The sequence below is a fragment of the Eubalaena glacialis genome, chromosome 3, assembly GCF_028564815.1.
Source record: "Eubalaena glacialis isolate mEubGla1 chromosome 3, mEubGla1.1.hap2.+ XY, whole genome shotgun sequence".
NCBI lineage: Eukaryota > Metazoa > Chordata > Mammalia > Artiodactyla > Balaenidae > Eubalaena > Eubalaena glacialis.
The window spans coordinates 86,613,995-86,628,729 of record NC_083718.1 but is presented as its reverse complement, the minus strand read 5'-3'; the positions used below and the strand labels follow the sequence as shown (position 1 = coordinate 86,628,729).

The 14,735-nt window shown below is 49.6% G+C and overlaps 3 non-coding genes across 3 annotated transcripts; 2 read left to right on the top strand and 1 right to left on the bottom strand.

The window, feature by feature from the left end:
• Positions 1-1,965: 1,965 nt before the first annotated feature.
• Positions 1,966-2,038, top strand: TRNAV-AAC (transfer RNA valine (anticodon AAC)). Its single transcript has one exon. It is a non-coding gene; the product is annotated as a tRNA-Val (tRNA).
• Positions 2,039-4,812: 2,774 nt separating this feature from the next.
• On the bottom strand, positions 4,813-4,886 carry TRNAN-GUU (transfer RNA asparagine (anticodon GUU)). Its single transcript has one exon. It is a non-coding gene; the product is annotated as a tRNA-Asn (tRNA).
• Positions 4,887-5,552: 666 nt separating this feature from the next.
• Positions 5,553-5,624, top strand: TRNAH-GUG (transfer RNA histidin (anticodon GUG)). Its single transcript has one exon. It is a non-coding gene; the product is annotated as a tRNA-His (tRNA).
• The last annotated feature ends 9,111 nt before the right edge of the window (positions 5,625-14,735 follow it).

Genomic DNA, 14,735 nt, shown 5'->3' with positions numbered 1-14,735 from the left:
GGGGTGGGACCCTTAAAAGGGTAGCTCAGTTTTTCAGTGTTCTCCTCTACAACAAGGGGGTGGTAATATCCTACACTATCTTTTAGGGTTGTTATGTGGACTTAATAAGTTCTTGCACAGTAAAGCCCGGAGGAACAGTGCTGGTCACACAATGAAGCTCTGAGAAATCTGGTATTATTTCCACTTCTAACAGTACCACTGCTGACTTTCAACATTCCCCAGATAAATGAGTGTTTAATGGTTTAACTGATCTCTTCTGCCCCATATTAGTGATCACCATCTGGAAAAGTGGTTGGTTTTGATGTTGATCTAAGTGGTGATCTAACTGCAGTGGGGGACTGGATCCAACTTCATCAGTTTCTTGGACCTTGGACAGGCATGATGACTGTTCCGCTCACGGTAGACAATATTTTGCACATGCTTCCAGCAAGAACTTTCAATATACAGTCAGTTAAGTATTATAAGAAAAGTCCAAGTATGTACCAGTGACCCAGTCTTTTTGGTTGCTTTTGTTTGTTTGTTTTGTTTGTAAGAAATCAAAGGAGGGAAATATAATTTATCTGGAAGTTGTAGAAGATTTCCTCTCTCGGTTATGGTGCAGTGTTTGTAGCAAACCGGCATTCACCCTGAAAATAACCAAATAAAGTCTGGCTTAAAGAAATTCTGTTTGAGGTCGTTGGAGAAATACCTATGCAGCGAGGACCCACAGGATCAGCTCCAGAGAGAGAGAGAGAGAGAGACAGAGAGAGAGAGAGAGCGAAAGAAGCTCATTGGAGTGAAACTGATTCTCTACCCTTTCCCCTTAGGGCATTTGCCAGTTCTTGGCAAGGCACAAGCGACTGGGAAGCTGGGGACAGGGCAGCTGCTGAGGGTCAGGGAAAACAGCAACACTCTAAGTAGTGTCAGAAATCTGGTGAGCAAAAAGAATGAGGTGGAGGAGGGTGAGGAAGAGGGGAGGGGTGGAGGAGGGGAGAAGGAGGGGAGGGGAGGGGGAAAGGGAGGAGGAGAAGATGGGGCAGGAAGAAGAGAAGGGAGATGAGAAGAAGAAAAAGAAGAAGAAGAAAGAAAGAAATGTGGAGCTGTCCACGTATTCAGACTTAAGGAGCCAATATCCTGGAGTGGCTTGAAGAGTGTGCTGGATGCTTGCTTCAGGATTTCCCCTTAAGACATTTGCAAATTAAGCCATGTGCATGTATGACGCTATGAGGACAAGCAGAGTGTGGCTGAAAGAGAGTGGAATTTCCACCAGTATCACGGTACGAAGGAGATAAAAATGCAAGTTCAGAATTCCGCAAGGGGCAGGACCCAAGGAAACACCTTAAGGTCTCAGGTGGGAGCCCTAGCCGTCTAGAGCCCGGCACTGAGAGCAAACTAGCTATGGACTGAGACTTCCCTGCAAATCCGCTCAGTCAAGGACTGGATTGAGGCGATCTTCCCCTCTGCTGCCTGCTGGGGGAGAGGGTGCACAGTCTTCACACAAAGATAACATCATGACTCTATCTATCATTTTTCACACAGCAGGTTCATCCTTCAGTCACAATATTGTAGGACTATAAAGGAACAGAAGCAAGGAAACGTGGAAGTTGACTCAACAGACGATTGAGATACTGAAGTTATCAGGTAGGAACTTAAAGTGATATGTTTTAACTGTTCAGAAAATAGATGACAGGATCAGTCTTTTTCACCAACGGTAGAGAATCTATTTTAAAGAACCAGTGGAAATTCCAGGAGCTGGGGAGTCAGCAGGGGCGACTCCTGCCCTCGGGTGCTTAGTTGTGGAACTGGAGACACTGCGTTGGATGCGGGATCCCGAAGTTAAGCGAGAGCCTCTCAGGAGTCACAATCTTCTCGCTTGAGGTGTCTCTGGTGCTTCCCGGTTTATTGTTCACTTTAAAACGTTGGTGACCAGGATACTGGTGGCAGGACCTATGGTTTTCATGGATATAGCTGATGGATTTCAACACCGTTTCCGTAGTGTAGTGGTTATCACGTTCGCCTAACACGCGAAAGGTCTCCGGTTCGAAACCGGGCGGAAACAGACTTGACTGCGCTGGCCTTTTCCTAAAATTTACATTCCCATTTAAAACATGAAAAGGGGGCGAGGGGAGTGAGGTGTAGGGACCTGCGCAGCTGCATTTTCCATCCCCAAGATACGTGGCCCGAGTTCCGTTGCTGCCTGAAAGCCGACTCTCCTGATAACCAGACAATTTTGTATGCAGCACAAGAGTTTAAGAACTTCTGTCTAAACACTACTTTATGTTTTCTTCCGGATTTTCTAATGATGTGGAAAGTATTGCTGGCACAGTATTCTAGCGTGTACACGTCTTGGATTTATTTTCTCTTCAAAATGCTCATGACACTGAACGGCCTAAATTTCCTCTTCTGGTTTTACTGAGCCAATAAGCAAACTTTAATTCCAATAGCTATTGAAGTTCATAAAATTTAAAATTATGTGTTCCAGTAAAATACATGTGCCCTAGAATATCTTTTAAATAAAGATTACGGAGGGAGATGCAAGAGGGAAGAGATATGGCAACATATGTATATGTGTAACTGATTCACTTTGTTGTAAAGCAGAAGCTAGCACACCATTGTAAAGCAATTATACTTCAATAAAGATGTTTTAAAAAAAAAAAAAAAAGATTACGTCTCAGAATTATGTAAAATCATAGCGACTTAATTATGTCAGTTACAATTTGGGGGTAAACTGTTTTAGGCGTCACCCGATATATGATTCTAACATGCATTTCTCTATTAGGATTCGGTTCGAGTTGCCATTTTAAGATCTATTGTTCTCTTTAAGTTCTCTGGCTGATATTAAATTGAGTTAATTAATGTATAATCTTTGCCTGGAGAATATCTAATTAAGACAGGAAAAACAAAACACTGTCCAACTTGGTATAATGCTGCCACATATTTTTATAGACTGCAGAGTGGTCAAAGTTTCACAGGTTAGGAGGAGTTGTGGGAATCTTTAGGGGATGGTGGTGAACGCAGCCATCATGTCACCTGAAGAAGTGTAAAACGGACCCCAAAAACCATGAAAGCAAGATCCAAAGGGATCCAATTGTTTACAAGTTGCTTAACTGTACCCCAGAAGAAAACTCAAGAAGATTTAGAGGAATACCAAAATAGCCAGTGCCCAAGAAGGGAAACTTTGACAATGTCTGGCATCCAATCAAAGAATGCCAGGCATACAACGAGGCAGGAAAACATGAGGTGTAAGGAGGAGACTAATCAATCAAAACTGAACCACAACTGACATGTTAAAATTAGCAGAGAGGACTTTAAGACAGTTATTATGACGGTGTTGCATATGTCCCAAGAGTTAAGTAGAAATGTAGAACACATACAAATGGCCAGAATCAAACTTTAGACATGGAAATGATAACATCTCATATTATGTAATTCACCAGATGGAGTTAATAGTAGGTTAGACATTGCAGGGGGAATTTAAAAAAAAGAAAGAAAGAAAAAAAGGATCAGGGAACGCAAAGCCATGAACGACTGACAGTATCCAAAATGAAACTACAGCCAAAAAGCATTTTAATGAACATAGCATCACTGAGTGATGAGGTATGTTTAAAAGGCCCAATATATGAGTAATTTGGAGTCCCTGAAAAGATCAGAAGAGAAGGAACAATTTTTGCAGAAACACTGACAGAAAAATTTCCAAAGAGCCAAATGAACAGTATGAGTACAAGAAACACGAAGCAAACCACACTTAGCCACATCGTGATTAAACTGCGCATTACTCCATTGAAATAGAACAGTATCTCCAAAGCAGTGAGGGAAAAGACACAGTACATACACAAAACAAAAATAAAGATTATGTCGGATTTCTCATCAGAAGCAGTGAGAAGACAGTGGAGCAACATCTTTAAAGAACGTGGAATCCTATGCCTCCTCCCCAAGAAATGTCTTTCAAAAATGAAAGTGAATAATGACATCTACGGACATACAAATGCTGAAAGAATTCGTCACCCGCCGACCCACACTATAAGGAATGTTAAAGGAGTCCACTGACACCAGATGGAATTCTGGAGGTACACAAAGGGGCGAAGGACAACAGAAAAGGTATCTGCCTGGGAAAATACCTAAGATTTTTCTTATTATTTAAGTCTCTTTAGAAACATGGGACCGATTTTTCTAAAGGAATAACGGTGGATTGTGGGGTTTAGGACACATGCAAAGTAAGATGCATGATGACAATAGCATAACGGCCGGCAGGGAAGGAATGCGAAGAGGTGTGGCATCGCTTGAAGGCAGACTGTGGTAAGTTACAGAAGTCTGTTATAAAGCCTCAAGCAGTCGCTTAAATAAGAAAAGAAAGAGTGATACCTAATAAGCCAGCAAAGGAGCGAAACTGGAACCATATACGAACCATGTAAGCACTATGTGATCGAGCAACTGCTTCTCCAGGACTCTTCCCTCTAAAAAGACCTTGTACAAGGGGCCAAAGATACCTGTACAAGAAGGATGACTGCAGCATTATTTGTAAGCGTGAAATCGTAGAACCAACTTAATTTCAAAAGTATATGGAAAGGGTTAAATAAATACTACTACGTGCAAACAACGGATGGAAGAAAGTCCATCGTGAAAAGGAATTCAGAAAGTAAGGATGACAGCCGTACTCTTTCGAGGATTTCCAGGCGGCCTCTTCCGATCGCACCTTACGTCCTCGTGTTGTGAACACGACACGGGGGGCAGGAGGGTAGTAGTGGAGGAGCCTTTTTCGGCCTTCACGGGAGAGGGTGTGCAGAGCAGAAAGAACCGCGAAGCCTTTACTTTGTAAAAGAGGGGGGAGAAAGGCGTCCCTGGGTGGGCTCGAACCACCAACCTTTCGGTTAACAGCCGAACGCGCTAACCGATTGCGCCACAGAGACACACGAGCGCCGCTGCCCTCTCATCCCCGTGGTGCTGAAACACCGCTTCCGCGCCAGGCGGAGACACTCGCTTCTCGGAGGACAGCGGCGACGGCTCCAAAGCCTCGGACAACCGCAGACGTGGAGTCGACGCAGCGCGTTCGTTCCGTGGAAAAGCCGTGCGTCGGGCGATTCCGAAGGCAGAAGGGCAGCCGAGCGTCCCCGCCGCAGATGCCAGCGCCCCGGAGACGCCCCCGGGCCTGAGCCGAGGGGGCCCCGAGGGAAGCTGAACGCCGGGTTTGGCTCCGTGACGGCTGCCCGTTCGCTCCGCTCGGCCGCGGTCGGTGGGACGCGAGCCGGAAGCAGGGGCTGGGAAGGTTTGGCCCAAAGGGGCAAACGCGAAGAGGCGGGAAAGAAGCCGGCGGGGTGGGCACGACGACAACTTGACTTCCCAGGAGGCCTGTGCAGAGGCACGTGCCGGATTAGGGGAGATGAGAAATGGGTTTTGGTTTGGTTTGGTTTGATCATCATGTACCAGAATTGAGAGGAAGGGAGTGGAAAACGGAGGGCGGGGATGAGAGAAAAATATGAATACCTGCAGTTGTCCAGGCACAGCGCAGTAATTGGAATGATTTTACGTCAACATCGTAAGAGCAAGAACTCTTGCCGCCGCGGGGTTCGTGGCGCGCCGTGATCGTATAGTGGTTAGTACTCTGCGTTGTGGCCGCAGCAACCTCGGTTCGAATCCGAGTCACGGCACCCTTCTCTGTCTCACGTGGCACGGCGGCTCCCCTTTTACTTTGTCTTGAAACTTGCACCGGCCTGGGGGCCGGAGAGCACTGCTTTCCCCAGGCCACCTGGCGGCAGGAGGTCAGGAGAAGGGAAGGAAACCCCACACAGGGCACTCACCTCGTGTCTGAACAGAAGGAAACCCAGGGCAGCGGTTTCTCTTCGGTCCTGCTCCAAAACAGGGAAGCCCGGCAAGGAGCCTCCTGTGCTGTAACTGGTGAAAAATGTTGTTTCTGTGTTACTCAAAATCTGCAGAATCTTAAAGACCAGATAAAAATTTTTATCAGATAGGCGACTCCCCCTCCCTGGACCTGTTTTGCTGGTTTAATCTTGGCTCCTGGGAACCTCTGCTCCGAGGACTTTTTCAGTCCTTGGCTATTGTTCCCTTTAGAGTCACCGAATTAAGCTCTCTAGTGCCTTTCTGTACTCTCAAGGATTTTAAATGCCTATCGGCAGCCACTCACAGGATAAATGGTATCCATCAGGAGTGGACAACTGGAAGACCTTAAAAGTCACCGCAGAACTGATGATAACGGTGACTACAGCACCCTCCGCCCTGACGACCCAGCTAGTGGAGACAGCGAATATGTGTGATTCTTCTGCCTGACTACATCAATGCTGGTACCCGAGACTACCGTTAGACTGAGAGCATGACCAAAAGCGGGGAATTGTTAAAAATCAAACACAAGTGGAGATCACACTTGAAAATTCCCTGAGCAGACAAACCCGTTTAGTCATACAAGGAAGAGCTCATTTAGCTTATTTTGCAATACAAGTGAAACTTACCTTGGGCCGCTTCTTGATTACGCCTCTGAAAATCATAAATAAAGCCTAAAACTGTTCGCCAAAATTGATGGGAGGTAACCACTTTTAACCAATTCCCTATCATGAGGAAATCTCTAATGTTATAATCGATCACTGCGAAGGACAAAACAGACACCGTCTCCTCACGATATAAGTTGCTTTCTAACAGTGTACCACCTCTGAGCCTCCTTCCATATTCCGTTGGAGTGCTCCCAGTTCCTGAACGGTAAACCTTCACTAATTACTGTTTCGGTGATCACCAGTGGTTTAACTTCTGCTATTTGTGAACTTTGACGGTGCCTTGACCTTTTCATCTACCAGATTGGACCAACAAGGGAACTCCACATCATACTGTTGTCCCACGTGCCTGGACTTAGTGACTACTCAGTCAGTCACACAGAATCATTAAAATCATTGCCATTGTCCTCTGTCTTATTTGTTAACAATCACTGTCCAGACTCCTTTCACTTTACCTTTGCCTCTTCTAGAATGTCATGGAAATGGGATCGTAGTGCACACACTCTTGCCTGAACACCTCTTCCTCTTTGCACAACGTCTCTGCCTTTATCCATTGTTGAGTAAAGCAGATGTCTTTCCTCTTTGATTGCTGAGTTGTATTCCATGGCAGTAACATAGCACAGTCTGTTTACCATTCACTCGATAATGAGCATTTGAGCTGTATCCAGTATTGGCTATTGTGAATAAAGATGCTTTGAACAGTGTTTCCACAAGAGATTTTGTGGACGTAGGTTTTCATTTCTCTCGGTGAAGAATAGCTGGTACCAAAGAGTAGTATATGCTCCACTTCATAAAAACCAAAGCCTTTTCCAAAGCAGTTGTACCATTTAATGTTACCACAAACAATACGACAGTTGTGGTTATTCCACATCTTTGCCAAGTTTGTTGGTGTTTCCTCTCCTTATAATTTTAGCCACGCTACTAAGAGTAGTGGTATCTCAATGTGGTTTTAATGTCCATTTCTCTGACTGCTAAAAATATTGAGCACTCCTTGTATGCTTTTTTGGCCATGTGTATATCTTCTTTTCTGAAGTATCTGTTCATATTTTTTAACCCATCTGAAAAAAAGTGGGTTTTTTGATATTTGAAAAACTTGTTACTGGGTTGGAGGAGCTCATTATACATTATAATGACAGGCGGTGAGTGTTGTCAGCTATGTGTTGTGAATATTTTTCTCCCTGTCTCTAGCTTGCTTTTCCCTTTTAGTGGCCTCCTTGGATGAGAAGATACGGCTAACGTTGATGAACTCTAATTTATCATTTGTCTTTGTTATATACATTCTTTGGGTCCTGGTTAGTAACTCTTTGCCTACCACCAAATCACGAAGTATCCTCAAAATGCCTTATACCTTTAACTTTTATGTCTTGGTCTATGATGCACTTCAGATTGACTTTTGTGTGTAGTGTGAGATAGAAATACAGCTGCCCCCCTCCCAATATGGAACCTATTTCCTTTCCCCATTGAACTGCTTTTCTTGAAAACTCATTCACTAATTGAGATACGGGTCGGTTTCAAGTCTCTGAACTCAGTCCATTTTCTAGTTATGTACCCTGATGCCACTTGCACACTGCTGGTCTGTGTTGCGGGGTGGGGGGGGCGGTGATAGTAACTCTTAAGGTCAGGTGGTGCAAGTCTCCCCATTCCGTTCTTTTCCACACAGAGCGATACATTTTGCAACATGTAATAACTCAGGTAACCATCCCCCAGGTCAAGCTATGCATGACATCACATCATCCTTTTCATTTCCTTGTGGGACACAGGCCCTCCCTGACATGTACTGGCTGCCCCCTTGTGGCCAAAGAGCCTCTATTGTACCCTCTGAGGAGAACAAACGCCCAGTTGCCTGCAGGGCGGCTGAACCGTGCGAGAAAAATCTACAAGACTCAAAACAGTCGGGATTTTCGGATGCAGGGGCGGGGGCGGGGGCGTGGGGGGGTGTTGAGGGGGCGGCGGGAAGTTAGCTCATTTTTCAGTCCTTTGGTCTTAGAGAAAGTTTCCTTTAGTAATTCCTAACCGTGGAAAGTACAACGCTTTGTGCTGCTTAACATTTCCTCTTCTTTCTAGGCAGAGAGAGTCCCATGGAGCATACCTAATTTGCGAAATTGTTCGCTGGGTGCGATGTTGAAAACTGGAGGCTGAGGGAGAGCTCTATCATGTTTTGTTTTGTGCGAATAAAAGAAAATGAGGAAGAAGCGGAGATACAGAGAGGGGAATAATAGGCTGGAGCCTGAAAAGCGATCTTAGGGTCTGGCCCTGGATGTCAGATTTTGGAGAAAGAGAAGACATTGATGAGCATATCCAGGGAAGGACTTCGTTGCAAAGAGCAGACACTTAAGGCTATTTTATGACATTTTCCATTCGTTTATATGTACTTGTCCTTTCCCATCTTTGTAGATAAGGCGCAGGTGAGCTTGATTCATTCGTTGCTTTTTGGAATGCATGCTTAAACATAAGTGACTACCATACTTCAAATATTCATCTGTGAACCTGCTAGACTCCTCTTAGGCTCCACCAACTGTGCATTAAAAGTAAAATGGGTCCAACCTGGGGACTCTACCTGGGAAAGTGCAATTAATTTTAAGGGGGTGGGTGAGAGAGAAATGAGACAGTCTCAACAATGCTGCTTTCCTTACTGCAGTGGTTTTCATATATGCTCCACACTCGATCGATTGATCCTTTCCCCAAATCCTTTCCTCCTTTTCTCAAGCAGTTGAGAAAAAGAAATCAGTTAGTTGCATCCTGGAAATGCACGGAATTCGTGGCTAGGGAAGTTCAAGTACTCCCAAGTGGGAAGATTGGGTACTGCCTACTCACTGGTACCCGGGCCATCGTTGTCTGCTGTGTCTACTTGGACTGGACTGGACAAGGGGACTCCACTCGCCTTCGCCAGCCAGGGGGAGGACGCGGTTCCAGAGTCGGTCAACTTCATGGTAACTCCAGATCCTGAGGCCTCATAGGATTTTTCTTCACTTTCCCTTTCATGTCTCTTCTGCCTGCCCAATAAGAGAGGATTCACTGCCTTTCTCTCTCAGTCAGGACCCTTTTGAGGGTCCCTTGTGGACAGGACTGAAGTGGGCCTCTGGTTCCCCCTAGGTGTCCCTGCTGGCTTGGGCGTCTCCAGAGCTCAGGCGGGCCCAATACGGAGCCCCCTGGCTGGTGGGACCGCGGGGAGCCCAGAAGGCTGCACTAGCGGTGGTGGAGGTGCGGGCCCCAGGCGGCAGGCGTCACAGTCAAACCCTATTCTTCCCCGTGCACCTCCTCCTCGGGGATGCGCGGGGCAGCTGGAATAAAGCGGCCCCTAAAGCTTCTCTGCCGGCTGAACCCAAAGAGGCGTGAAGTTCCAGAAGGGGCGAGAGGAACCTCACTGAGCAGACTGAGACTCCTTCCCGGCTGCCTCTCCTGGGCAGGCTCAAAAGAAGCTGATTTCGAGGACGGAACCAAAGAAGAGGCTTCATGGCAGAAAACCCCACGATCTCGACAGACATGAAAGTCTTAAATCCTAACGTCTAGATGAGCAGGGGGCCAAGTTGAAATCCACCCCTGTGCCCTGATCAAGAGAGTCATCTGCGTGAGTTCAGAGGCCAGGAACAGGAGCGACTGTGCACATCTGTGGTTCTCAAACGGGGGCGATTTGGGCTCCCACCCTCATCCCCGGCCCCCTCTGTGACACTAGGCCTTGTCTGGAGACATTTTTTATTGTTAAGACTGGGGGAAGGGGGACGGAGAGTTTCTCCCTGGTATCCAGTCAGCAGAAGCCAGGGGTGTCACTAAACATTCTTCAGTCCTCAGGCGGAGCTCTCCCCCACAAAAAATGATCCCGTCCAAAATATCAACACTGCGGAGGTTGAGAAACCTCGGCGTAGATCAATGTCCACACACTTGAGAGATGAGAAAACACGAATTCCTGACTACTTGGAGGTGGGGTCTGAGGAAAACTGTGGCATCAGAGAGAACTCTAAGATCGTTGACCTGGGTATAGAGAAGGATGGAGTTGGCATGGAGTAAGGCGGGAAAACTGCAGGTGCAGCAGGTTGTAAGGGGGTCAAACGGCACTCGGGTCCTCTCGCCCATGACACAGCAAAGCCAATCAACGGACACCAGGTTGTGATAAGGAAACTACAGCGTTTATTGCAGGGTGCCCAAGCAGTGAGAACGGACAGCTAAAGCTCAAGAGACCCAAAATCCTGGACGGCTCTCAGGACAGTGTATTTAAAGGCAGTGTGAGGGAGAGGGTCTCAGGGTGCGTGATCAGCTACCACACAATTCTCTGGCTGATTGATGGTGAGGTAACAAGGTGAAGTTTCAGGAATCAACATCATCAATCTTCTGGCTCTAACTGGTCTGGGGGTCTATGTGCTTGTGGTCAGCAGTTTCCATCTGGTTGGGAATCTGAGTTCTGTAAAAACAACTTGGCAATGTGCATCAAACAGTGTTATCTATGTCCTTCAGGGAGGAACTACAGGTCCCGTGACTCTGCTATATGACTGATACATTGTGAAAATTCTTACCAGTTCTCCTGCCCGACTGCTGTTCTTTGTCTCTGCATGTTCTCATTCCTCTAATCATTAATTCTTGGGCCAGACTTTTTGCAACTCAGGGAGGGCTCAGGAGACTGAAGTTTTTCTTTACGGAGAGCTGGGGAAACTACGGGGTGGGTTAACCGACAAAGCCCATCCGGGGATTGCTCGGCTTTAGATCCGGAATCCAATTTAGCGCCTTGGAGCCTGGCTTACAAGGGTTTTCCATCCAAGGCGTCTCCGTTGCTGCATCCACCTGAGTCCTTTTGGACAATGGAGTTGCCGGCTCTCGGGTGCGTGGCCCCTTCTCACCCTGGGCACATTCCCTCCCGCCTCCTCCCGGCCACCGGGCCCCTCGCACGCTCCCCGGGCCCCGGTGACCTTCTCTCCACACGCGGCCACCTCACAAAGACGCGTCACAAGGCTAGTTCTCAAGGCTAGGTGCGGCCGGGATGAGGCAACTCGCTCGGGACGTGCGGACCCGGCAGGCCCCGCGGGCGTTCGGGCTCCATTTTTGGAGGAAGCACGGAGGGAACGGCCTTAGCTAAGGCTTTCTGGAACGACGGGTGACCCCTCCGGAAGGCTCAAGGCCTTCCAGAGCAAAGGGAAAAGGTCACTGTTGTCAGAAGCAAGAAGAAAAGCCAACCACCAGCAGTTCCCTGGTGGTCCAGTGGCTAGGATTCGGCGCTTTCACCGCCGCGGCCCAGGTTCGACTCCCGATCAGGGAAACCTTTTGGGCAGCTTTCCATCCCCTGAATTGTGTGCTGGGGTATTCCCCGCACCGAGGAAAACCAGAGTGGCCGATTCTCAGGGCACCTAGGTCGTGCTTATCTCCAGGGCAGCCCTACACCACCCGCACATCGCCACATCCCCTCATCTCCACCGCACAAGTGGCTTTCGAGGGCTTCCGAGCATCTTGCTCAGGTTTACACAGCCCTGCAGAGGTTCAACTCCCTGTGGGGTTCAAACCCACGCCCGTTGCCACCCGGGGTGCAGGTCATGTTGAGCTCTGAATAACCGAGAGAGGCCAAGCCGAGTCTTGGTGTTAGTATCAATAGATGCCCTGGACGAAATGCTTATTAGGCGCTCGGCAGAGGTGCCCGGAGGCGATATCCACGAGGGTTGAGAGGAAGGTGAGCGATGGGTCGGATCTTCGAGGGTTGTTCCACTTGTAGATTAAGCGGTGTAGGGAGTTAACATCAGTTAACTGACCCAACAAAGGCAGCAGGTGAAGTATGCGCAGAATGGAAAATTGTTACACTGCTGCCATAAGCAGAAGGTAGGAGTAAAAATCAACACCGCTACGGCAAAACGATGCTACCCACCACAATCAAGTCCCACAGTTTCTACAATGGCTGTTGCATTTAAACCCTGCACACTCTCCCTGGCACTGGGTGCGTTTTCCCTTTTCCCTGGGACGCTTACTCCGAAGACCTGTTGGGATAAATGTTGCGTCTACTGTAAGGCAACAGGAGAGAGAGCGAGAGCCGTGGCAGGTGTTGCGGACGGAGCCTCAGAGGCAGCAGGTGGCGTGTGTAGATGATGAGACAGCGCAGTGGCTGCGGGTCGGTGGGTCGGGCGCCACTGCTGAAAGGCGGTCAGTCTTGTGGGCCGGGCCGTGGGATCTCCTGTGTGTTGGGCAGGCGGGAATGGGCGATCGGTGGCTTTTCGGAGATCGGTTTGGAAGACAGCGAAGGGAGGGCAGGGTGTTGACCGTGCCTGCGGGGTGTATGCTCATAGTTACCGGGCACGGGAGAGCCTGTGGTCACGAACGTAGTTTTCCCAGGACGAGGCTCGTCTACTGCACTCGGGACGTGCTGATGTAGGGATTTGTGCTAATGAGAGGTTGCGTTCGTGCTCTCCCCTGATACCCCTCGGTTCATGACAGACGACGTCTCTTCCGTGGTGTCTCGCTGCGCTCCGCTCCCCGGGCGCAGGGCGAGAGGCGCACCCCCAGCCAGCGCTCCACAGCTTGGGAAATCGGGTCTGCACCCGCATCTTCCCGGCTTTCCTGGTTCGTGACCAAAGTGTATGGATGGGTCGTGCTTCTTGAGCCACGCCTCCTGTCTGTTCACAAGTGCAGGACGTGCCTTCTCCTCCAGCCCGCTGCCGGCCACGCGCGTGTGTGTGCGCGTGCCGGGCCCCCGCCCACTGGGCCCCGCTTTGGTCTGGGCAGTTCCCGCAATCTGGCCGGCAGGCATCTGCAGGAGAAAGGCCACGCGGCCGCGGTGGTGCGAAAGCGTGGGAACGTCGCCCGAAGGCCTCGCGCTCCACAGTCCCTTGGGGGCCAGATCGGAAGGAGGCACCCCTTCCAGGAACAAGGAGGCCCGAGGCCTGCCTTCGCAAGGAGGCTCCCGGAGCCGGCGCGCAGTATCCTTGCCTGGGCTAGCCAGCCCTTCTGGCCTTCCACCCAGCCTCCCCTTCCGCCTTCTCCTCTTCCACCCCAGCTGTGTTCCTGCGGAGAGTTAGCGCTCCCTCCACCCGCCCCTCGGCGCCTCCTGCCCACCCCGGCCCCCCCCCCACCAGCCCTCAGACATGATCTAGCTGCCTCTCCGGTGCTTACGGCGGGAGTTGGATCAGTGTTTTCCTGCAACGGGAGGAGAGGGAACCTGCGGCGGCAGGAGGCAACCCGTTCCCTTGCTGGTTCTCTGGGCTCAGCCCATCGAGGGGCCTAGCTCAGGGGCCTGGGTCTCGCGCGGCCCGAGGAGCCGGCCAAGTTGGCGTCTCTCCCACTGCTCCTCAAGGAACAGCAGGAATATCCTGTGGGGTCCACTCTTACCCAGAAGAGGCACCCGGGAAATCATCCAACAGAAGGCCGGACGTTGCGCAATGGACCACTTCGGAGCAACGCTTCCGTCGGTCTGTCCTTCCCTCCTAGGGCTTTGGGGAGCGGAGAAATCATCTAGGACGACGCGCTCTTCAGCGTCCTGAGACAAAAGAAGGAAGGAGGGTGTCTTCCAAGAAGGCAGCAGAGCCTAAGCCTGTGGTCGCAGAGAGGCTTGTGAAGCAAGAGCGCCCTCTCTCGACCAGGGTTATCCAGCTGCTGCGCAAAACTCACCTGGGTGAGGCCTCCTCCTCCCCCTCCTCCCCCTCCTTCCCCTCCTCCCCCTCCTCCGCCTCCTCCCTCTCCTCCCCCTCCTCCGCCTCCTCCCCCTCCGCCTCCTCCCCCTGCTCCGCCCGCCCCTCCTTCGCCTTCCCCTCCTCCTCCCCCCTTCTTCTTCCCCCCTGTTTGTTTTCTATCCTGGGGTTCCTTGAGTGCCTACCTTCCTTTGTGCCACGGGACCTCTCACCTCCGCCGGAGGGCTGCAAAACATACAAACAATCAAAGAAACAAAACCAAAAACATATCCTGTTGAGGGCAATTTCTTAAAGTCTTCTAGGGAATTAACTAAATTGGCACATTTGCCATTTTCCTCCCTTTACCGCCGCCCCCTCTATTGGAGACTAAGAACGACACAAATTGCCCTCAACAGGATTTTTTTTTTTTTTTTACAGCCCTCCAATACCGTGAAGAGAGCATGTTTTTGAAGCCCCAAGTGTGTCGGCTGGATCTCTGCGGTTTGGAATACTTGAAACTGAAACCATTGTTACTGTTATCCTTTCTCCTATCCTATCCTTGGGCTACATCGCACGTGGAGTGGGGGTGAAGAAATGAAGGTCGCTGAAGGACTGTAGCTGTGACGGGAGAGGCCTCAGGGGCCCAGGGAGGGGGACGTTTGTGGGGAGGAATTCATGCGGAGAT